Here is a 26,435-nt window from a genome sequence, read left to right on the forward strand (position 1 = left end):
TAACTAAACCATCTTACTTTGCTTAATCTATAGATTTATAGTCTTTGCCCCAGTGAAATTATATCTGTAAAGTAAATTAGTATCAGAAATACATATAAGAAAGCCTGTTCACTTAATTTCAGCAAGTGAAATTAAAGCTGTTCTAAAGATCTTTGTAACATACCTTGAGTGTGCAAAGGAAAAAAAAAAAGGATAATCCAGATAATCCATAAAATTCAGTAAATTGTTAGGCAAACCATTTTGGATCTATTAACTCAGAGTAATCCCAATGAAAATAAAATGGGAGTAGAGCTTAGTACAGGTCACAGATTATCCGATGTATCATCCACCACAAAACACGTACAGACAGAAAGGATGAATGTCAGTACGAACACATCAAAAGGTAAGTTTATGAAAAAAAAAATCTTTTACAGCGCTTGTAAATAAAACTTTCAGAGATGCTCCTTTAGGCAACCTAAAGTAAGTTATTCCTATGAAAAAAAAATCATGCCAGCGTGTGCTATGTCATGTTAATGTAACCATACTGTAAATTAATTTAGCACAAGCTAAGTTCTCCAGAAAGCCTCTCCTAGCTCTTCTTTCCCTTGTAACAGAATTAAAAAATAATATACATCTTGATTATGATCTTTACATGACTGTAAATCAGAAACTATTGAAATCAATATATATATTTCCAATTTGTAAATATAAACTGTGTGCAAAGCATACAATATTTCTGATATCTATACTGTATTCTAAGAGGTAAGAATCAATATTTCTGAAATCTATACTGTATTCTAAGAGGTAAGAATCAATTTTTTAAACAGAATCAAAACTGTTTAAACCTTTTGACTGTAAAATATAGGTAACCTTTTCCTATGACTTATATGTTTTCTTCTCCTCAGTTATATGTTAGTTTATGTAATTTAAGAACAATTCTCAGAGTATCAAACTTAAAACTGGGTGCTGAAGCATTATTTTCTTTTTGAGGAGAGGAAAATGAATCTACAGCTAACACAGGATAACTACACTTATTTGATTTTACTTAAAGAAAGAACATTTGATGCTTTAAAACAGCAAAGGTTCATGTGATCACATGAATATATATACTCAGTACAGTGATAGTAATCAAAATGTTCAGCCATAGGAACAAATATTTCCAGATTCACAAACCAGAGCAAAGGTGAAACCAGACTGTGCTCAAGCCCTGACTGTCCTTTCATTATAAAGCAAAGCAGCTCAAATGCTCCTTTAAGATACATTTTCTAGCAAGGACTCCAGCAGAGGTGAAGTTGTATATGGAAAATGTGGGAGGCTGTGTCCACATCAGCTTTCCTAAAGTCATGGTGATGGCACCAGAGGCAATTTCTCTTTTAGTGAGCATATGGAAGAGGCAGAGCAAGCTGAGGCTTTTTTTGTGTAGCACATATCTGGTCCATAAATATGTATGCATAAAAAAAACAAAACAAAAAAAAATACCCCAAACCAAAACAGAACAAAATATAACAAAAAACAAAGCAAACAAACAAACAAAAACATAAAACACCAAAATAATTTTTAAAAAAATCTAGAAAAAGCATTATTTGAACCTTCATCATATCAAAAATTTATGGAGGTCAGGAAGAGATACTTCCATGATGGAAAAGGAGAAAATCTTTGGCAGACAAACTTCTGTTCTAGAGTCCTACTTCTCACTGAATTGTCTCAAACAGGATAAAACTGAATAAACTTCTGCCATAATTTAATTTCTTCTCACCATTGCTGGAGCTAACGTGACTGTCTTGAGTGACCCCTGACACCAAGAAGAAACCTAGAAGCGGAAAGTACAATTATTCAATTAGAAACTAGAAAACATTCCATATGACCCTGAAACTGACCACTGAGATGAATTGCAATCTCTATGTAACAGCTGAAAACTGCAGAGAGGCACCTCTTTGTTTAGAAGCCTAGGAGACTTCAGTGAACACAAATTTACATCCATGTATTTGGTTTGCTGTTTCAGTCACCATGGGTCAGGATATTCTGGAAAATAAGAGAACTGTTAAACATCCAGATAATCACAGAATCATAGAATGTTTAGGGTTGGAAAGGACCTTAAGATCATCTAGTTCCAATCACCCTGAGTTTATCTGACAGTCACTAGGGTGATAGGTGAACAACGTCAAAGCAAGAGTTAAAAAAAGGACCAAAAAGTGCACCTGAATGATATCAGAAATATTGCCAAGCAGTGCTTGATATCATGAGACTAGCGTATTTTAAGATGCATTTTCAAGATTAAGGCATCAAATGCCTTAAGTGAGTACAGCTTTAGTCCCTCAATGAGATATATAAGTGTGTGTAAAGAGGGTCACAACACTACAGTGAAGACCAAGTCCACATTTTTATAAATGAGGACCCATATTACCTGGGTGTACCTGGAAGAGATTAATTTCATGTGTAACACATGTAAACTAAGAAAAGAAAAGAAAAAAAAAAGCTTTGAGGAGTGAAACAAAACTATACCTAATACAATCTAAGAATAAAATATATCTAATTGTATAACATGCGTGCCTATACAGTTCCTCTTGACCCTGGAGCCGTCTTCCATTCCTTTTTTTAATACATCCAAAGAGTCAGCCCCCATCTCTCACACTATATTGAAGTGGCAGTTACCTGTTGAGGAAAAAAAAAAACAAACAACTGAATCATTCATCTGAGCCACAACATAATGAGGAGAACAACTGGCACATGCAAAGAGCAGAATATGCAATCAATACATGGTCTGGCAGGTTGATGGCATTTTTTCAAACACCAGATTATATTCCACAGTTTAAACATGCAAGCAGTGTAGTAGAAGGTATTGTTTTTTGATTGCTTCCTTCACACTGAACCTCTAGAAATTTGCATATCCTGCAGCATGCCTTTACATTTGTGTACAGTACCTTTAAATACGAAAAATAAGGGGGTTTTGTATAAGGGCAGTGTCTATTAGAAAGAGTGAGGACAAATTTGAAGTAGGAGGAATTAGAGCTTTCAACATCTACATTCAAATACAAACACTTATAAGACAGTGACAGAAAAGATCCCTTTGCTAAGCAGCCTATTTTAAGGAGCAATGACAGGCCACATGTTGAAATGAAGGACAAGCAGAAACAAAAATTTTAAAGATAATCACTTACTTGTATAAGTTCAGTTAATAAAGGAATGATTGCATATGGTAGGTTAACAAAATAGCATACACAAATACAAATTCTGGACTATGGACTTAGCTGCTCAGCCCTTATGTGAGCAACTGGCAATGTATGTACTTGATGAGACATATGTACTTTTACATACACATAGGTGAGAGAAAAATGTTAGAAAGAAAGAAAAAAACGACACCCCCAAATTATTGTTTCAGCTGTCATAGAACCATAGAATCATAGAATGGTTAGGGTTGGAAAGGACCTTAAGATCATTTAGTTCCAAACCCTCCTGTCATGGGAAGGGACGAATCAACACTAGACCACATCGCCTAAGGCTCTGTCCAACTCAGCCTTGAGCACTGCCAGGGATGGAGCATTTACCATTTCTTTGGCCAACCTGTTCCAGTGCCTCACCACTCTCACAGTAAAGAGCTTCTTCTTTATATCTAACCTGAACTTCCCCTTTTGAAGTTTAAACCCATTCCCCCTTGTCCTGTCACTACAGTCCCCGATGAAGAGTCCCTCTCTGACATCCCTGTAGCCCCCCTTCAAATAATGTAAGGCTGCTATGAGGTCCCCATGCAGCCTTCTCTTCTCCAGGATGAACAGACACAACTTTCTTAGCCTGCCTTTGTACAGGAGGTGCTCCTGCCCCCTAATCATCCTTATGGCCGTCCTCTGGACTTGCTCCAACACCTCCATGTCCTTCTTATGTTGAGGACACCAGAAATACACACAGTACTCCAAGTGGGGTCTCACAAGAGCTGTCCATGACATATTTCTATTCATAATTTTTTGCTGTTTTGATTGAAGGCAACAGATCTTCAGTATGAAACCAGAAGACTATTAAACATTTACGAGTGCTGGATGCACCCACCAAGTCAATGGGGAGTCCAAATAACTTTTAATTATTTTGCTTGATATCAGACATGGACCATAAAGTGTTATTCAGGACACTTTTACCTTCACTGGAGTTGCTGAGAAATTAGTTAGAAGCATTATGCAGATTTTTGTGAGAGATGAGAGACAGAAACTGGAAGGCTTTTCACAGAATCAGTTGCCCATTTGCAGTTAGACAAGCAGGCTAATATGGAATGATCTAAACAGCAAAAAGCAGAGATGCTGCCTTTGCTGAGATTAAGTAGAGTGACTTTTCTGCACCCTTTTCTGCATCTTATCTCTCCTTCCTCATGGCTTTTTGTGACTCTCCTCAGCAGCAGAGCAAGGGAGACTGAAAAGTCCTTGATCAGGGTAAGCTCTGCTTAGCAAAAACTAAAACGTTGGTGTGTTATCAACATTGTTCTCAGCCTAAAGCCAAAAAACGGCACTGTAGAAGCTACTAGGAAGAAACTTGACTCTATCCCAGCCGAAACCAGGACAATTAATTAGAAAATTAAGGAGGTTCTCCAAACTCAATGACACGTGCCTAATTATTTTGTACAACTCAAGTGTTGATTGCTTTTGCCTTCTAAAGAAATTTCCACATTTAATTCCTTTTCTAAAGATCACCAGAAAATTAATCAAGAGGTTTAATATAAGATTACGTATTAATAATAATAATTTAAAAACCCAACAGAATAAAGAATCCTCTATGAAATGTAGGCTACAGCATAATCTCAAAGTCTGAACACAATAGACACCACATTAGACATCTTCCGAGATCTTAGAGTTACACGAATGAAAACATTATGAAGTGTCATAACAAATGCAAGTCAAAACAGTAAGAGCATTTCAAAATTCCAGGGTACTAGTCCAATAATTATACTGATTTTTCCAAATGGATTTGCTGCATGAGCAAATGTAAGTAAATACACAAGCAAAAAAAAAAATCCATTAAGGAGACATAATTCACCGTGGCTTTTTATCAAGAATATTCTGCAGTGGTGCAGCATTCAAATGCTCATTTTGGCCACTTCAGCTAACAGCTGAAATACCTGAAAATGAACTTATGTCTCATTGGCCAGAATGGTTTGTTAGATTTCTTTTTTTTTTCACAAGACTGTTTCCTAAATATATTTATAGTTCCAGTGACTTGTAATATTTACTTACTGAAGAATTTTACTATATGCAATAATAAAAATTTCAAATTGCTTTCACTCTGATTTCAGAAATGAAACAACTGCTTTAGTTTTTAGTACGCACTCAGTTATTACTGTGACAGTTACTATAGTACTAATGACACCATGATACACAATTCTACTCTCACTGAACAGAAATGAATGTTTCATTTCATGTGGGCTTTTAAAATGAGATAGATGAAGCCCTTCAATCATTCCCATGATTTACTGGTAACAGCATTTTGTACTGGTATATTTGAATCTTGAAGAGATATTCAAACCTAGGTAAGAGCAAACCAAGAGCAAATCAGACTTTAAAACTCCAAATAAGTTTCAGGCCTCTAAGATATATTTGTTTACACATGAAGCCCTGAAATTAGAACGTGTGTGATTAATTATATCAATGGGTTAAGTGTTAAAATGCAAATTGGATCTTTGCTTTCCCTTTTTTTTCATCATGTTCATTCTAAACACTATGGAAGATAATATCTGTGATAGAAAAATATGCTAGAAGTCAAGTTCCACAATTAATTTTCTCACTAACACTGGTGCCCATACAACCTAAGAATTTTTTTCTACTTCCAATAAGGTGAATGAACTAAACCATCTTTCTTTGCCACTATTTCATCCAACAACCATGACAACTTGATGCTTTGTGAATATTTTTGTTCCATAAGTTAAGAATATATTTCTTTAGAGCTATTTTCCTTGAAGCATCACAATAAAAATGCAGCAGTAGAAGATGTTGCTGCTATATATAAATATCTGGTATTTGTATGTTGTGATCAATATGTGGACCTCATTTTATTTGGAGACAGTCCAAACGCAAAACTGAAAAGCTGGAGTACTTTAAAAATGCAACTCATTGCAGCATTGACCTTCTATATAAATACTTGGAAATATTTACTTAACACATGGGCCATTCCTTCAGTTGTACTACCTATCGTATATCTAAGAGTAGATGTTTTAGAGCACTGAGCACATTTGTATGGCTTTACAACTGGTCTGTTATGAGTGCTAAGTGTTACAGACTCAAAAGATAACTTAGAAAGCCTCACTATGCCTAACTATGTGTTTCATGTTAGCATTTTCAAAACAGATTTATCAATGAAGCACTGATATTAGATATGTGAATTGACATTGGATGCATGATTAGGCTTCTGGTAATTGAATAAAGGCTGCTTGAATTTTGGGGGTATTGGGAGGAGGGTAATGTTTAGTAGGTTTGGTTTTGAGAGGGTTTCAGAGAAAGTTTTTATTGTCTTTGGTTTGGAACAGCATTGCTTTCAGCATACTGAATGTACTGTACAATGGAAAAGAAATTAACAAGGAGGGCAGCCTCACAGATATATTAGTGGACAGAAGGCATAATGAAGAGAGAGAAAGGGAAGTGAATCACAATGATTCTTCCACAGGTAATATCATCCACTGGAGTTTAATCACCCATATAATGTTGTAAGACTTCTTATGGAATATGGTGAATCATATCTAATGAATGGTGATGAGATTCACCTCATTAATGACCTTAGCAGGTGAAACTGATTTTTAAGAATTGTTATCTTGAAAGATTGATTAAATGGATTCAAATTGCAACTGGTTACCTACTAATTTGCTACACATTTTCTTGCAAGTAGTGTGCATTGAATTAGTTTTCAGATCTGTAATGGCAACATTAACTGATTTTGATTCTTCTTTGCTCATTTCTAGATACCTCTCTAAATAAGTGATATCTCAAGAAGCTTCTTTATAGAATTTGTGCTGTACTGTGGAAAAAAGAACCTGGAAGAGGTCACGGTTTATTTAACAGTAATTTGGGGAAGGTTCCCTCTTGGCCCTTTTTAATTTTTTAAATGGCAGGAAAACTTTATTTTCCTTGGTTCCTTCACCATAGGATTTCATACGAATCTGAAGTAAGAAAAGATGATCAAACGTCTCAGATTCTACAAAAAGAAATGCATTGATATCCTAACGATTTTCTCAAAAATTGTTCTTACAGTTATTCAGTATATTATATCCTGAATACTACGATTTTGGGGAAAAAAAAATAATAAAATCTTATATTACATCCTGTCCTGGGTTCAGCAGTAGCAGTCATGTTTCCCCTCCTCGGTAGCTGGTGCAGTGCAGTGTTTTGACTTTCGGCTCGGGAACAGAGCTGATAGCGATGTTTTGGTTTGGCCAAGGACTTTGTGAGCCTCATGCTCTGCCAGGGAGGAGGGGAAGCTGAGAGGAAGCAGAGACAGGACACCTGACCCAAACTGACCAAAGAGCTATTCCATACCACAGCACGTCATGCCCAGGATGTAACTGGGAGTTACCCGGAAGGGCTGGGAGACTGCAGGGTTGGAGGAGGTATCGGTCAGTGCTTGGTCGGGCTGGGGGGGGGGCGAGTTATCGGTTGGCTGGTGCTGAGGTGTTGTACTCTCTTCCCTTGTTATTTCCTTTATCATTATTATCAGTGGTGGTAGCAGTAGTGATTTGTGTTATCCCTTAGTTACTAAACTGTTCTTATCTCAACCCGTGGGAGTTGCATTCTTTTCGATTCTCCTCTCCGTCCCTCCGGGAGCAGGGGGAGGGCAAGAAAGGGGGGGAAGTGAGAGAACGAATTACCTGACTGGGTTTAAACCATGACAGTTCTTTTTGGCGCCCAACGTGGGGCTCGAAGGGTTGAGATAACAACAGATTTGACTGGATTAATAGTCACTCGTCACAATGCTGATTTATTGGCTCTCAGAGTTGTTCTTGTGGATCTCACAGCTTCAGAATGTTGTAATTTACTTAGAGCCGGTATTTGCTGTGTCAGTGTTTATCAAGTGTGGGGCTTGGGCTAAGGTTCTTGTCTCACTGTGCTTTATGGCAATGGCTTGTAATACGGGTGGGCTCCAGCAGCAGGGCGGGACGGACGTGGCCGTGGACTTGTACCTGGCCGTCCGGCTGCTCTTCACCGTCCTGGCCCTCACCCTGCTCTCCATCTTCGTGAGGCTGCGGGGAGCTGAGGGTGAGCGGCACCGGGAGCCGGCGGCTGCTGAAGCGGCCCGGGAGAGCGGCCCCGGGGACCAAGCGGCGGCGGGAGCGGGGCCGGAGGCCGCGAGGAGACGGCTGCCGGTGGAGGAGGTCGGGGCGGTCGAGGAGCAGAAGGAAGCGGCTGCCGAGCAGCGGGAGAAGGCGGCGGAGGAGCCGAGCCCCGCGGAGGAGCCGAGCCTCGCGGAGAAGCCGAGCCCCGCGGAGAAGCCGAACCCCGCGGAGGAGCCCAGCTCCGCGACGGCCGAGAGCATTCCCCGGTAGCCGCCCGCCGAGCCCCAGGAGGATGCAGAAGACCACGCAGCATTTCCCAGCAAGGCAGAGGAGGAAGAGCTGGACTCAGGAAAAGAGAAGCTGGTGGTGGGAGAGCCGGCAAGCACAGCAGCTACACCAGCCCCAGTGACAAGCACAGCAGCATCGTTTGAGAGTTCTGAAGGCTCTGAATGGCCTTTGGGTATCCTTGGGACCTGCCTGCTGATTGCGATGGGGATCAGCATGTTGGCACACACACAGACTGTGTTCTACCCACAACCATTTTGTCTGATCTCAAAAGTTAAGCAGAGTCAGGTTTGGGTCTTCTCTGGGGTTAGACGAAGATATAGGGGGACCAAGAGGTTTTCCCCAAGGCTGGACAGTCATGAGTGGCAGGGTGTGTGGGACAGTATGGGCAAGTATCTAGTCCACTGGGCCCTTCCAGTGCTTTGGAAGCATCGGAGATGGAAGGCAGCTGTGTGGAGTCCCCAGCAACAAGCTGCAGAAACTGCTGAAGGGGACAGTGAATTATTTTAAGCCTGGTGGGCCCATGGCACTTCAGGCCATCAGAGCAGAGATGCAACACAGAGATGGACTCATGATCGAGGGGTGGACTTAGCAATGGACACTATTGCCAAGGTTATTCACAAGTGTGAACACTGCACACAGTCTCTCCTGCTCTGGAAGACTGTTACAAGAGATGGAGCCTGACATCATGGACCAGATGGACACAGCAGCTTTATAGTGACTGGTCCGTGCACTAAGATAAGAGTGCACCGAGATAAGAGTGATGGTATATTGAAAATGTGGGATCTGAGCATGACGTGAATGGTATGGAATAAGGGGTGGATAATGTCCTGGGTTCAGCAGTAGCAGTCATTTTTCTCCTCCTCGGTAGCTGGTGTAGTGCAGTGTTTTGACTTTCAGCTCGGGAACAGAGCTGACAGTGATGTTTTGGTTTGGCCAAGGACTTTGTGAGCCTCATGCTCTGCCGGGGAGGAGGGGAAGCTGAGAGGAAGCAGAGACAGGACACCTGACCCAAACTGACCAAAGAGGTATTCCATACCACAGCACGTCATGCCCAGGATGTAACTGGGAGTTACCCGGAAGGGCTGGGAGACTGCAGGGTTGGAGGAGGTATCGGTCGGTGCTTGGTCGGGCTGGGGGGGGGCGAGTTATCGGTCAGCTGGTGCTGAGGTGTTGTACTCTCTTCCCTTGTTATTTCCTTTATCATTATTATCAGTGGTGGTAGCAGTAGTGATTTGTGTTATACCTTAGTTACTAAACTGTTCTTATCTCAACCCGTGGGAATTGCATTCTTTTCGATTCTCCTCTCCGTCCCTCCGGGAGCAGGGGGAGGGCAAGAAAGGGGGGGAAGTGAGAGAACGAATTACCTGACTGGGTTTAAACCACGACAAATCCATATTCATCAGATATCTCATGACTGGTTTCTGAGGTTTTTCCTGGCATGAAAATGCAGTAGTTAATCCAGGTTTTGTAGTCTTTCCTGTGGTCTTTGAGAGGCTAGATGTATTCAATCAACTTCCCAGTGCTAGACTGGCACTCAAAAGATGTAGTATTTTAAACCTATTAGATCACCACTCAAAAAAAAAAAAAAAAATTCTGGAGAAAAGAACAAAAAGCACAAAACCAATCCTTCTTTATACTAAATAAAATTCTCCACCATTTAAAATCACAGAATCATAGAATCATAGAATCGTTAGGGTTGGAAAGGACCTTAAGATCATCCAGTTCCAACCCCCCTGCTGTGGGCAGGGACACTTTACGCTAAATCATATCACCCAAGGCTTCGTCCAACCTGGCCTTCAACACTGCCAGGGATGGAGCATTCACAACCTCCCTGGGCAACCCATTCCAGTGCCTCACTACTCTAACAGGAAAGAATTTCCTTATATCCAACCTAAACTTCCCCTGTTTAAGTTGTAACCCATTACATCTTGTCCTATCATTACAGTCTCCAATGAAGAGTCCCTCCCCAGCACCCCTATAGGCCCCCTTCAGATACTGGAAGGCTGCTAGGAGGTCTCCATGCAGCCTTCTGTTCTCCAGGCTGAACAGCCCCAACTTTCTCAGCCTGTCTTCATACGGGAGGTGCACCAGTCCCCTGACCATGTTTGTGGCCTCCTCTGGACTTGTTCCAACAGTTCCATGTCCTTTTTATGTTGAGGACACCAGAACTGCACACAATACTCCAGCTGAGGTCTCACAAGAGCAGAGTAGAGGGGCACGATCACCTCCTTTGACCTGCTGGTCACGCTCCTCTTGATGCAGCCCAGGATACGGTTGGCTTTCTGGGCTGCAAGCGCACACTAAAGCCGGCTCATGTTTATTTTCTCATCAACCAACAGACCCCAAGTCCTTCTCCACAAGGCTGCTCTGAATCTCTTCTCTGCCCAACCTGTAGCTGTGCCTGGGATTGCTCCAACCCAGGTGTAGGACCTTGCACTTGTCATGGTTAAACCTCATGAGGTTGGCATCAGCCCACCTCACAAGTGTGTCGAGGTCCCTCTGGATGGCATTCCTTCCCTCCAGGGTATCAAGCGAACCACACAGCTTGGTGTCATCAGCAAACTTGCTGAGGGCGCACTCAATCCCATTATCCATGTCAGCGATGAAGATGTTAAACAAGACCGGTCTCAACATCAATCCCTGAGGAACACCACTAGTTACTGGCCTCCAGCTGGACATTGAGCCATTGACCACAACTCTTTGAGTGCGGCCATCCAGCCAGTTCTTTATCCAACGAGTGGTCCATCCATCAAATTGATGTCTCTCCAATTTAGAGACAAGGATGGCATGTGGGACAGCGTCGAATGGTTTACACAAGTCCAGGTAGATGACATCAACTGCTCTACCCCTGTCCATCAGTTCCCTAGCCCCATCATAGAAGGCCACCAAATTGGTCAGGCAGGAGTTCCCCTTAGTGAAGCCATGCTGGCTGTCACCAACCACCTTGTTGATTTTCATGTGCCTTAGCATGCCTTCCAGGAGAATCTGCTCCAAGATTTTGCCAGGCACAGAGGTGAGACTGACTGGTCTGTAATTCCCCGCGTCATCAATTTTCCCCTTCTTGAAAATGGGGGTTATATTTCCCTTTTTCCAGTCATTGGGAACTTCACCTGACTGCCATGATTTCTCAAATATGATGGCCAGTGGCTTCGTAACTTCATTTGCCAGCTCCTTCAGGACCCATGGATGGATCTCATCAGGACCCATGGACTTGTGCACGTTCAGATTTTTAAGATGGTCTCGAACCAGATCCTCTCCTACAGTGGGCGCAAGGTCTTCATTTTCACAGTCCCTGCATCTGCCTTCCAAGACTTGGGTGGCGCAGTCAGAGCCTTTGGCAGTGAAGACCGATGCAAAGAAGTCATTCCGAACCTCAGCCTTCTCCAAATCCTGTGTAGCCAGTTCTCCTGAGAGCTTCCTGAGGAGGCCTACATTCTCCCTAGTCTGTTTCTTATTTGCTATGTACCTGTAGAATCCCTTCCTGTTATCTTTAATACCTCTAGCTAAGTTTAAATCTAACTGAGCCTTAGCTTTCCTAACCTGGTCCCTAGCTTCTCAGACAACATCCCTGTACTCTTCCCATGCCACCTGTCCTTGCTTCCACTTATTATAAGCCTCTTTTTTCAATTGAATTTTCCTCAGCAGCTCCTTATCCATCCAAGGAGGTCTCCTGGCCCTCCTGCTGCACTTCCTTCTGGTTGGGATGCAACACTCCTGAGCTTGAAGCAGGTGATCCTTGAATATCAACCAACAGTCTTGAGCCCCTCTGCCCTCTAGGGCTGTATTCCATGGAACCTTCTGAAGCAGGTTCCTGAAGAGGCCAAAGTCTGCCCTTTTGAAGTCCAGGGCAGTGAGCTTGCTGCACGCTCTCCTCACTGTCCTGAGGATCTCGAACTCGACCATCTCATGATCGCTGCATCCAAGGCTGCCCTGGAGTGTCATATTTCCCACGAGCCCTTCCCTGTTGGTGAGCACGAGGTCAAGCATGGCACCTCTCCTGGTCAGCTCCTCTGTTACTTGCAGAAGGAAGGTGTCTTCTACACAATCGAGGAACCTCCTGAATTGCTTGTGCCGGCCTGTACCATCCTTCCAACAGATGTCAGGGTGGTTGAAGTCACCCATGAGAACAAGGGCCTGCGAGCGTGAGGCTTTTCCTATCTGTCTATAGAGTGCTTCATCCGCAGGTTCTCCTTGATCAGGCGGTCTGTAACAGATCCCCACTGTAATGTCTCCCATAGCTATATTCCCTTTAACCCTGAACCACAAACTCTCTGTGAACTGCTCACCTGTCCCCAGACAGAGGTCCATACTCTCCAGCCTATCCCTAACATAAAGTGCAACTCCCCCTCCCCGCCTGCCAGGCCTGTCCTTCCTAAAGAGCCTGTAACCTTCCATTCCAACACTCCAGTTGTAGGAGCCATCCCACCATGTTTCTGTGATGCCTATTATATCATACCCCCGTAGACGTGCCCACATCTCTAATTCCTCTTGTTTGTTCCCCATGCTACGGGCATTTGTATAGAGGCATCTGAGCCGAGCTCCAACTGAAGCCGGCTCATTGGCTGGAGCAGCTGAGATATCTCTACGTTGCTCCAGGCATTTATTATAGGTTCTGGCAACTGACTGGGTGTGTTGGAATGGAATGATGCTCCCCTCCCCCAACACATCTAGTTTAAAGCCTCCTTGACCAGTCTGGCAAGCCTCCTACCGAAACTGCTCTTTCCCTTTATCATCAGACCAGCCCCCACTAGACCTGGCCTACAAGCTTGGGTCCCATGTTCAAGACACCCAAACCCCTGACTATGACACCACCCTTTTAACCAGTTATTAACCTGGCTAATCCTCCTAGTTTTTTTAAGGTCCTCCCCTGTACCCTGGAGAATTGATGAAAAGACCACCTGAGCTCCAGAGCCCCTAACCACCGCCCCCAGGGCTCTGTAATCCTTCCTTTTGTTCCCCAGGCTACTACTATCTACGTCCCTAGCACCCACATGTATCACCAGGAGTGGGTAATAATCTGTGGGATTTACCAGAGCAGGCAGCCTTTCTGCCACATCCCTGATCCATGCCCCGGTAGGCAACACACCTCCCTTGAGACAGGGTCTGGATGGCAGGCAAGTGCTTCTGTCCCTCTCAGTGTAGAGTCCCCTACTACTACGACCCGCCGCTTTTTCCTAGCAGCACCAGTAGAGATCTTCTTTACCAATGCATCAACCGGCTGTTTCTGGCTCGAGTGCGCTTCCTCATTAGCCCCCTGCAGGACAGCAAAGCGGTTCTGCGTGGGGACAGGGGATTTAGGGGGAAGACCCTCGCTTTTGGTTGTCCTTCTTCTTTTTTGATGTTTTTTTTGTCACTAATTCCCAGCTTCCCGGGTTAGCGGCCTCCTTCTTTCCTTCATGAGGTAGAGGTGAAGCTAGAGGCCCCTGCACAGTTTGGGCCAGGAGCAAGCATTCCTGCTTCCCCTCAGCTTCCCTGACATCTTGCAGTCTATTAACAGCGTCCCGCAGATCAGCCCCTGCTGCAGGAGGACCTCCACCAGGGAGCACCGAGTGCAGCCCTGCCCATTGTGCACCCTCCCCTCACCAGACCAGTGCAGGCACTCTCTACACCCCGAGCTCTGCACTGCAGCCTCCCCTCTCATCGGCTCTGCCTGGGTGCCTACGCTGGCCACTGCCGGGGCAGCCAGAGCAGAGCCCCCGGACCGGGCCCTGACCATACGGCGCGTGCTCACCATCCCACTCGCCAGCCCGCGCAAACTGCCTCGCCGCACTCCTGGTCGCTCTCGCTCCCTGGGGCAGGTTTTTACCCAGCCAGGGTTGGTGCCGCTGCTGCAGGCTCCGCCCCCTGTGAGTCAGCTGCTCGCTCTCGTCAGCTGAGCTGCCGGCTCCTGGGCAGGTCCTGTCGAGGACTTGAGGCTCCCTCCTCAATGGCTTTTGTCGCTCTGAGTTGAGGCTCCTGGACGCTGATCTCCCCCCAGCTCCGGTGTTGAAGGCGTCCTCTCTCGCGCTGCTCACCTCAGCAGATTTCAAGTCTGTTCATATACTGTGAGAACTAGAAGGACAATAAATAGCACTGGTTTTGTCTAAATTAGCCACATTTTGGTAGAATCTGTTATTTGAGTGTGTTATGTCCATGCTATTATACCTTTTATGATGAAGGATATAAATTCCATGGTTTTATAGGACTGATTTCCAATTGAGAATTAAAGCTGTAAAACATGCTGAATTTGCCAATAACTTAGATATAAAATATAAACAAATACTTTTTTACCTTCAATAGATAGCTAAAAGTGTACCTAGGAAATTTAATCTGCAGAAATTTCAGCTAACATACCACTGTTTCTAGTCCTGTTGCCAAGAAACAGTTATCTTCTATCTCCCTTGGTGCTAATATCGGCTTTTAGCACCGTTCAGCTATTCTCATTAGTCATGCAATGCTTCTCTTAAATGTTAAAGCTAGTGCTGAACATTTTGCCAATTCTTATAATTGGCAATCTTGAAAACGTGTATGCTATCTGTGGAAAAGCCTGTGCATAGACTACCCGGTTACAGTAAGTTGAAACTAAAGTGTACTAATGCATATATGGGTTTATACATGTACATATATTTTAAATAATTGTTTAAGAAATTAAATTTCTTTTAAAATGGAACAATTTAGATTTTTCAAAAAAAATGCTAAAAACATTGCAGTAACTGAACTAATTCTAGGACAGCTGGAATATTGCCTTTAGGAGTACTTAATTCTGCATAAAATGTGTGTTAGTAAGTAAACGAGCCATTATTAATTCCACATCTGTAGAGTATGCAGTCTCTTTTACATTAGATAAAAGAATAGCAATATATCCCAAATAATGTAGTAGATGTTTCAGAAATTAATAATGGTATTTCTTAGATGTCAGTTACGAAAACATCAGTAAAGAAATTCTGTCCCAAAATAATCATCCAAATTAAAAATCTGAAACAGAAAGATACAGCAAGTGTCTAATCAACTGACAAGCTTAGGTTTACCTAATTACACTGGACTTGTGCATGAATCCTCATTCAACAAACTCATGGAGCAAAACGTTCTAGATTTTAAGAGTACATTGTATGAACGTATAGATAGAAATGTAAAACCCTTAAGACCTGCTTAAATTTTTATTAAAAGCTGTAGGCAGTCCACAGGCTTCAGATTCCTATTTTGAAGCTTAAGACATCAATACATCCTTTAATTTGAATAATGCTGCTTTTTTTTTAATACAAGTTCTTTTCAATCAGTAATATTTCATAAAAAATTTGTGCACTTATTCAGCTCCTTGGATCAGTATTGAAATGTAAACAGGCGTACAAAATGAAAATCAGTGCTGCCAACAGCAGTGCTATGTGAAACTCATGGTATTCCGTGCTCTTTTTCACATCCTAGTGATTCTCAGCTCTGACTTTTTAAAGAACTCATGAGTTCAGAGAAAAGCTTGCTAATGTAAATGCTGGTGGCTCAGAAAGGAAGAAAATAAATTATGGTTTATGATCTAAAGCTTTGAAACTGTGGAGAATGATAACAAGCAACATACCCACGGTCTAGATAATTATTAACACTCCACTTCTGATAATTTTCTAGAAAAGAATGCAATACTGATTTTCTTTAATCTCTTCTATGGCTTTTCAAAGAAAAACAGTGTTCTAGTTGTGAATATCTACCACAATAATTTTTCAAAACCAGCAGTTCGCAAGACATAGTGTTGAAGAGACGTTGTCTCCTTTTGTTTTGTTTCGCTTTGTAATCAGTGAGCATTGTAAATTTCAGTGTACTTTATCCATGAGCCACAGTATGAACTTTTGTTAGAATGAAAGCAGATAAAGAAGGGCAGTTTTGTTTTTTTCATTACAGCTGTTTCCAAAAGGGAAGACTAAGTAAATCCTTAAATACAGCAAGATTTGTAATGAAATCTGACTTGAAACTTTAAGGTGAAAACTGACAATTAACAATTTTTCATATATTAATGAAGCAATTAAAAGTTTTTCATTAGGTGAATACATTGTTAGTGCTGCATTTATCGCAGATCATTTTTCTGGTTACCAAGTCACCAGCATTAACTATTATACCTTGTTAGCTGCCTGCTGAATCTCCCTGCTGTAACACAACTTAACATCCAGAGGATATTAATTATTCATATACATATTTGTCTAAGAATAACTTTTCAGTATTTCTTTTGATCATCCAAATAAAGTGGAAAAAACAATCTTAGGAACAGCAAAAGGGTGATCACTGCTCCTCTGGTGACAATTTGCTAGCAGACACACATGACAGGAAATGCCATACCATGGCTCCAGTCCACTGGGTGGAGTGATTTGAATCATAGAATAATTCAGGTTGAAATGGACTTCAGGAGATCTGTAGTCCAGCTTCCTGCCCAAAACTGGAGGTCAAATCAGGTTGCTCAGTGCTTCATTTAGTTGACTTTGGGAAACCACAGAGAATGGAGACCATGGCCTCTGGGCAGCCTCTGCTGCTGCTTGGCTGTCCTTAGGGTGAGAAAGTTTTTCTTATATGCTGAATGAAACTTATGTTTCAACTTGTTGGTTCATCCTCCCATCACGCACTGCTGAAAGAGCCTGGTTTCATCTTCTTGCTTACCTCTTCCACAGGTAGGGGCAAACTGCTAAGTTGCTCTTGGCCAGGCTGAACAAGCCCCATTCTCTCACCTTTTCAAAGGGCAAGTCATCCAGTTCTGACCAGCCTGGACCTCCATGGGTCTCACTCCAGTTTTTCAATGTCTTTCCTATACTAGAAGGCTCCAAAACTGAGCAGAGTATCCAAATGGGATTTCACGGATTCTGAGCAGAGGGTGATAGTCCCTCCCTTCAATGTCTTGGCTGTACCTCCATGAATACCTTCCAGAGTGTTGCTGGACATCTCTGCATCTAGGGCATACTGCTCACTTACGCTCATCTTCCAAGGCCCTCAAGTCTTTCGTGCAAAAGTGCCTCTGATCAGGCAAGCCCCAGCTTGTGATCTTTCACTGGTGCTCCCTGCACAGGCAGCACTTGATATTTGTCATTGTTGCATTTCATGAGGCTTATCTGCCCATTCCTCAAGCCTGACTATATCCCTCTAGATGGCAACTCTGATTTCCTGCATGTTGACATACCCCACTAAAGTACTACCATCTACAAATTTGGTGAAAGTGCCCTCCACCACCTCTTCCAGATCATTGATAAAGAGGTTAAACAGGTCAAGTCCCAATTTAGATTCCACTCCATTTCTCACAAACTTCTACCACTTGCCACAGGTCTCCAGGTAGATTATGACTCATTAGCCACAGCCCTCTTAGTCCAACCATGGAGCTAGTGCTTTGCCAGCTCATTGTCTGCCTACTCAGAGACAGCAGGACTTAGTGTCAAAAGCCTTTCTGAAGTTGAGGTTGATAACATTCATTGTTACCTACTAGATAATCTTTTCGTAGATATTCTATATTAACTCATTTTTACACAGATAAGCTCCTTTTTCCACAAATGCTTGGACCTTTTAAGGTCCCTTCCAATCTGGGCTATTCTATGATGATTGCTTGATGATCTTATCCTTCATTCACAAATCCAGTTGTTTTGTTGTAGAAGGCAATCAGTTTGGTTAGTTATTACCTCCCTTGTTGTTGAATCCTGAGGCAAAGAAAATGTTATGTACCTCAACATTACCTGTCTTTTGTTTCTTACTAAATAACCTTTCCCATTGAGCAGTGGGCACATATTTTTCCCACTCAGTCTTTTAATGTAGGAAACATTTAATTTGTTGCACTTGAATTCACTTGCAAGTGTCAGCTTTTTTGAAGCTTTGGCTTTACTGACACTATTCCTACATACTCTGACAAAGTTTCTAAATTCCCACTTTGTAGCCTGTCCTTATTTCTACTTCCTGCATTACAGTCTTTTGGCACAGAATCCTCTTCATGCCCCTGGCCTGCTTAGACAGGCTAGTCTTCTGATATGTCTGCTTGCCTTTTTGACTGTCAAAATGGTCATTTTTTATGCATGAAGGAAGCTGTCCCTAGAAATCTGCCAGCTTTCCTTATCTTCTTCACCCTTCAGAGCTATCTTCAGTGCAGCTCTATCCATTCCTTTAACAAGCCACATTCTGCTCATCTAATGTCCAGGGTATATAGATATGTATTCTCTTACTCTCTCAGTATCTTCACCTTCACAGTCACTTCAGTTCCGTGGTCACTACAGAAAAAGATGTGGTTGATTGCTCCATCCAACCCCTTGCCAGTGAATAGGAGGTCCAGCTCTATTTGGCCCATCCACTACCTGTATTTCCAGCACTCTCCAGAAGTCTTCACTGTGTTGCCCTTCTAGCAGATGTCAAGGAGGCTCAAGCCCTCCAAAAACATCAGTCTGCAATCCCAAGGCTTCCTCAAGTCATCCAAGGCAGTCTTTGCCTACTTCTTCACTCTGGTCTGCTGATGTGAAACACAGTCCCATCATGTTATCACCCTCATTGAGGTCTCTTTGTTTCCTAAACCACAAGCTGTTAATGAGTCCATTGTCCATCCTACAGAAGAGTTCACACATCCAAGTTGTTCTTTACCACAGAGGGCAAACTTCCCCCTCATTTTCCTTGCTTTCCTAGAGAAGTTGTTTCTATTCATTGAAGTACTCCATTTGTGCAAGCTGTCCTTACACACTCAGTTATTTCAACACTATAGGTCTGTGACTGCACATGGAAATTTTGCTATTCATGCTTGTTTCTCAGGCTGTATCCATTTTTGTACACACACTTAAGGCACAAAGGCAGTCCTGCCCCACTTTAACGGGTGGATCCTTTCTCTGCCCAGCAGCCCTGAATCCCCAAAGAGGCAGAACCTTGCTGACAACAACAATTGTAAAAAGAGACCACCTGTTCTTTCCCAAACTGATAGGATCATGAGGTATACCCAGAGTTCCTGATGTTCCTGACTCTCACACCCAGAGCAGCATAGGCACTCTTGATACACCGAAGATGTCCTTCTAACAGCGTTCTTCGTGTCCATGTGTTCTGGAATAACAGTTACTGGACAAGCATCATTACACATCTGAATCCCTGGAAGGCAACAAGACACCTTTGGGGAAGTCATCTCAGTAGACATGGTTTTCTGCCCCTTGGAAGGAATTTCTTCACTGCTAGCTACTGCTGCTTCCTCTTGGTGCAGATCCATGGTTCAAGCTCATAGTTGGCTCTGATATGCCCCCGACAAGATTTTCTGTCTCTTGCCAGCTACCAGATACAGTATGTGATCTGTCGTTTCAAATCTGCAAGGGAGGAAATGCCTTCTTGGTGCCAAAAGTCATAAGCCCCAGCCTTACAATTTGTCACTCAACTGAGCAGAATCATTGGCTGCCACCTTCATCTGTGCAGCTGAGGTTTCAGTCTTTTTTGTGTAGGGCCTCAGTGAAGATACTGTCAATCTTTCTTCTTCCACCATGTTTCACAGTCCATTCACCTCCACCCACAGCCCTTTCACCTGGTAATAGTCCCTCGTCCACAAACACTTTCTGCAGGAAAGGCCTCCCTGCCTGCCTCCCCCAGCCATGGACACGGGCCCCAGGCACACGTACAGTCCAGGATCTGAGAATCGGCATCCTCCCCCTTGATGTGCTCTGGGATCAGGCTTTTGCTATACCAATCAGTATCCTGTTGTGTGGTACCATCATTGCTGAAAAATTCCACCACCTTCAGCAAAGCTACTGCTTCACTTCTGCATGCATTCCATTATTTGTACTCAAAGCTGTTCTCTAGGTCTGGCAGTTCTATAGCTGTCTTCTCAGCATGGTTTGAAATGGTGCTTGATGCTCTCATCTCTAATCTGGAGTAAGCTCAAGGCAAAAGGCATGGTTTCACTGAAGTGAAGGACACTACAGGCCCGGAGAGATGAGGATCAATATCCTTGGAAAGTGCATCAGGTAAAATACCAAATAACACTCTCTAACCTATTCTTTTATTGCTTATGAGCATTCAGTTGCCTAGCCTGAAATAAGTATGCATGCCAGACTATCATCTTTTATAACCGATTAAATTGTCTAGTACCATTGTTTTTTTTTGCATAAAGGGTGTAGGATAAAGGTCCCTATTGAGCTCAAAGGCAAATTAAAATGTTTATCACATTGTGTTTATATAAGAATCTTTTGTACATTTTGCCTGAGAGGGACAGTTATCTCTCCACAAGAAATGTAAGATATCAAGGGATGCATCTCCACAGGCCTGCCATGATAAAATTGGTGTGGAGACAGTGTTCTCACGGGAGAATTCATAATTGGTACATAAACTCTGAATAATCCTGAAAGATACAGCAAGGCCATGAGAGGACTGAAGAAGCTTAAGCAAGCAAGATAAGAAGCTGGAATTCACCAACTTAATGAGAACTGTGAACTGTCGGCAAGCTTTCGAGGTCGAGTTCTCACACCTGTGTTTAACCAATTATATGTTAGTCACTAAGGGTCTTCAAAACATGTATCCAATCATAATATGCCAAATCACTGTAAGTGCATGTAAGAAATAGTATATAAGGGGTTAAGGATTTGTATAAAACGAACAAGAAGCATAACTCATATTGAGTCGTTCTCTTGATTCCGGTCGCTCTTTCTGACAAATTGGAAGGTTATTTATAGTAAAAAAAAAATGACTACATGGTGTGGCAACGACAAAGTATTACTGAGAATTAGAGAAATAAAGCATGAAGTTCTGAAGATGAGAGAGAAACATGAATAAAGAAATCTATAACAGAGAAAATACAAGAGGCCAGAAAAAATATGAAGTATAGTGACTGTGAATAAAATGGTAACTGTAGGAAAACTGCAACACTGACAAGTAGACACTGAAGTGCTGAAGATATCAGCAAGAGATTTTTCTCAATAGATTACCGACTCTCACCCACACTTTTTTGTGGGGTATCGATTCAAAAATGACAGTTGAGCTGCTTCCTTCTCAAAAGGTTAACCTCTAAAGAGTCAGAAGTTGCTAAGCTGAATTAGTCTTTTTCTTACAATAGTACCTCCATCATGTATGAAACAGTCTTCAGTTCAAAATGGAAGCAAAGACACTATAATGCAAAGTATAATGCCTTTCCTGTATTTCAACAGGTCTGTCTATAATGATTTTTAAGCTGAGGTCTGTCCTTGATTTTCACCGAGTAGAGGCAGTCCTGTGCTTTTCCAGGAGCATTTCAGTGTCATGTGACAACATTTTGTGATATTGATGACCTGCTGCCCTAGCCGTTGTCTCCTCCTGCAGTTCTTAACTATGCTTCTCTTCTTTCCGTTGCTTCTGCACCTACATATTCCCTTCCAGTCTCCATGAAGAGTAGTTTTACATTTTTATTACAATTTTGTGCATTACAAAGAAAAATTCACTTGATAAAAGAGAATCAGTGATGGAGCTCCTGATTGTAGATAAACATAGCAGAATAACATCCAACTGATAAAATGCAAGTCAACCAAATTAAAATCTACAAACGGGTAGCATCTCCTGTGTTCTAAATCTCCACCCCCTATTTCAATGAATGGTTGATTTGGATAAAATATCCAAATACAGAGAAAGCATGCAATGAAACTTACTAATAGATGTGATTTGAACATCTAATGTATGGAGATAGATTTACAGCGCTTCAAAACATTAAAAAATAGCTTGCCAAATATTATATCTGATGATAAAAAGTTCTTGTGGGGATGCAGGCAAGCCACCATTCCCAGTCTGTCCAGTGTTGAAATACGAAGTCTATGCATGACAAATCTGGAAGATGCCACTATAGAGGAAAGCATTTATTAGTATAGTGAGAGATTATTAAACATTCTTTGTTGACATAACATTACCAGAGACAGAATTTCCATGTAAACAAACAAAACTAGGATACAGTTTGACATTCAAGGCTGTGTTAAAACAGAATGAAAAGTCATTGATCTGCTAGGTAATAGAAGCCATCAGACACCTTTAATGTTATGCTAGGCAGAAATTATTACCTACAGTGTTTCAAGCCTGAAAACAAAATTTTGTAAATATACAAAGTTTCTTGGAGGACCTTGTGCAAGAATTAAATTGTGACAGACATTGACTAAAGCAATCTGAAATTTCTTCCCTACTCTGCCTTTATCAGCTAGGACTAATTCTAAAGCACCAGACTTGATGATGGATTAAGTCCTAGGACTTAACTAGTCCTTTGGTTGTTTTTAGATTTAGAAGAGTTTCACAAAAGCCATTTAAAAAAAAATAAAAATTAAAAAAATAAATTGTTCATTTACATGTAGAAAAGTGTTTCTCAATGCTGAAAAAGGAAGCATGAAATTGAACATTGACCTAAGAAACAGATGCTGTAACTCTTAGTGACATGAAGGTGGTTCTATTCTGCATGAAGCCATATGAATTACCTTTCACTATTGCTTATCATGTCATGATAGCTTTTCATGTGCAGCATCATAAGGCTGTAGCATCTGTTATTTGCCTCTTGTAAAGAGCCAAAGCTAATAACAAACTGTAGCTTACAGATATGTACCTTTTAACCTTGAACAGGTTCTGTTCCCATGAATTGGAAGAGCATAGTCAGAAGATGCATTTCACAGCTTGAAGTTTCTGAGAACACAGTGATAAGGTTTCACCTGGCATCTGTTTTCTGGCTACTGACTGTCACACACATTGCCATCACTCAGTTGTTTCCTTCATCTTGCAGGGGATTTCAGTGAAAGATTTGAAATGACAGAAGGAATCAGCTGGAGTCTAGCTAAGTTAAGACAGAGTCAGCTGCATCTGTTAGAATACCTTTGGAACAAAGTTTTTTGATTTCTAGCTTAAACTTCACCAAATATTAATTGCTTGTAGAAACGATCATAAGAAAACCAAAATTTAAATTCAAGGTCATAGTGAAGACAAAGTCAGATTTTCAGGGAACAGTTCCTAATAATACTTCTTTACATAGAAGTAATATAAGTACTAGATAAAGTCTGTTTCTAGAAATTCAGAAGAACATTAAAGAATTGGATTGGGATTGTATATTTTGCCTTGAAATAAGCTTCTTTCTAAAAGAAAATGCAGAATTATACCCAGAACACATACATTTGTTCCAAACGTATCAGTCACCAACTGTAAGGCTTTGGCCCAAAGACTAGTCAATGCTCTGAAAGGCATATAAAAAAAACGGTGTAGTAACAGGGAAGAATTAGACAACTCAGAGGTATTCAGCTATTCAGCACTTCTAGAATATGGTGCCATTAAAATAAGAGCATAGAAGGAAAAAATGTCTCCAGAATTACCTCTTTACAGAGGTCAGTACCTTACTTCTACTTGAGATTTATATTCACACGTCTAGAGGAAGGCCACAAAGATGATCAAAGGCCTGGAGAAAAACTCCTGTGAAGACAGGCTAAGAGGGTTGGGTTTGTTCAGCCTGAAGAAAAGAAGACACTGGGAAGAACTTAGCAGTCTTCCAGTACCTAAAGGGGGCCTATAAGAATGAAGGAGAGGAACTTTTTATAAAAGCAAGCAGTGATAGCAATGATTCCACCTGGTCTAGTGGAAAGTGTCCCTGCCCATGGCAGGGGGGATGGACCTAGATGATCTTTAAGGTCCCTTCCAACTCAAACCATTCTGTGATCCTATGATGATTCTATGATTCCAAAATCTGGTCACAGATTTAGGTACTGAGAGACTTTTTCAGAGCATTCCTTGCTTTAAAGCTTAGAAAAAGTTTGTTAAACTCCTCAAATACAGGCTCAGGCCCAACTCTTTTAACTTGTGAAGATTCATAGCTTTATCTTCCACCTCACTAAACAGCATCTTGGTTAACATTTGGCTGCAGGCTACCCTTTCTCTTACATTCTTTCAATGCCGATTCCACTAGCCTGTGTAACAAAAAAAGGAAGTGTACTGATTTGCACTGCCAAGACATTGCACTTTTACATGGTGAAGAAAGCTACTTGGGCATTCAGAAAGCTTTTCTGGTAAAAGCTCAGAAAATAAAAATGCTCATGGGATGAGACAGAGACTTTGAAGGAGGTTCTCAGATTCAAGCAGAATTCGGAAAGCTCAGGTTACTTACCTTTATTTGACTTATTTCACTGTATTTAAAATGGAGTTGTTACTACTTTCTAGCTCATATTACTTTTTCTAAAATATGCACATTAAATTTAATGAGAGGGAGCATGAATGCAAAGCAGTGGGAGTCATGTGATTTAACAAGGCAAAAGTCTCTCATTTCCTTTCTTTCCTTCAGACTTCTTCCCTTCCTCGCACTTTCTACCAATCATGATGATTCAGTCTATGTACACCTAATTGATCCTCCAGGTTCTCAATCAGAACAATGTTTAAAATGGCTGTATTGTCAGCAGGAGATTATTCTTTCTGTTTTATTTTTTTATATTCCTGCATGAGGAAATAGTGGTTTATCTCCTTTTTTCCCCTGCAATTTTATTGTAATCCTTATTTGTTTTCATATTCAATTATACTCATTTGTCCAGTTAAGTGCATTATAACCACCCTCTCTCCTTTAAGTCTAGTATTTCTATACATAGGAAAAGATAACTTGTCTATCAGAGGCTAAAACTATAGCAAATTTACTTTTATGTGCTATTGTTTATGAGTTTAAAAAGAGGACAGGCTTTAAAGTGTGTAATCTAATGAAATTTTAAGCAAAAATATATTCTAACTCATCACAATTTGAGCAACCTTTGAGCAACTGAGGAGCTAACAATGAGCACATAAAATGTCAAGCCACAGGGACTCTCCTTTAAAGTTACAAGCATTTAAAACTAACAGTTGATGACTGCCTTCTTGACCATAACCGTTAAGACAGAGAAAATACGCTGATTGAATGCTATCTCATTTCACATTCAGAAAGATGGGGAAATAGCCATGGACTAGTTGATAAAAGAATAAACTGTAGCATCTATAACTGGGAGAAGAGAAATAATGAGAAAGAAACAAAATATAAAAAAGAAAGGATGAACTTGTCTGTCCCAACATTAGCGCAGCTCCACTTAAATACTCACATTTTAAACCCAAATCTTACACTACAGAGTATTTTAAGGTCTGCTTATGGTACTTTTCATCTGTCAATTATACCTAAGCAACTGACAGTAAGACTGAATCTACAATGTGTATCTACAAGATATTCAGCATAACTTGTACAGGGTGAAAAAAAAAATAGTATCAGAAAACACAGAGAAAATGTTATGTCATATAGCACTGCTGACCTTTTCCTGCAGTAATATGTTTTAAATTACTACATCTTTTAAGTCGGAGTAATGAACAAAAATGGCAGCCTAAGACAGGTAGATCGCAGATGGAGTATTTTTATAACCCTGTCAATAAAGTTTAGAGGAGAAGACTTGTATAGAAACATCAATACTACAGCAATATTATAGTCATAAATACACATGGAAAACATGTTATCACTATGTGACTGGAAAAAATTACTTTTTGTCCCATATTAATTTATTAACTCTTAAATGCACGTGTTATAAATGACAGTCATCAGGTTCTTTATTTTGGGGAATAGAGATGACCAGCTTTAAGCAATATCTGTAGGCATGTTTGGCATGCTATTTGCAGAAACCACTGATACAAAGCAAAAGGACATAAATGACTAAAATAGATGCAACACTTAAGGTTGTGAACTTTAATTTTTTAAATGCAACAACTCATATTCAAAAACAAATTGACCTCCAAATGGATATTTACATTTGAACATAGATTTCCTTCCCCATGCTGTTTTGCTATGAAGACTGAATTGGTAGGAAAATCAGTGTTTTGTTATAAACAACTGTATAACAATCATTAATGCATTCAAAGGAAGATACATGGAAGGTTTTGAATTCTGAGGAAGGAAGCATTTATTTAAGTAACTTATCATATTTGGTTTATGTGAAAAAGTTTTGGTAGCAGGGGAGGAGTTGAGTGTTGGGGAAAGGGTTGGGGAGGATCAGCTAAAGTGGCTTCT

Source organism: Pezoporus wallicus, unplaced genomic scaffold (assembly GCF_028554395.1).
Source record: "Pezoporus wallicus isolate ANWC-B61680 ecotype Strahan unplaced genomic scaffold, APGP_CSIRO_Pwel_v1 contig_818, whole genome shotgun sequence".
Lineage (NCBI taxonomy): Eukaryota > Metazoa > Chordata > Aves > Psittaciformes > Psittacidae > Pezoporus > Pezoporus wallicus.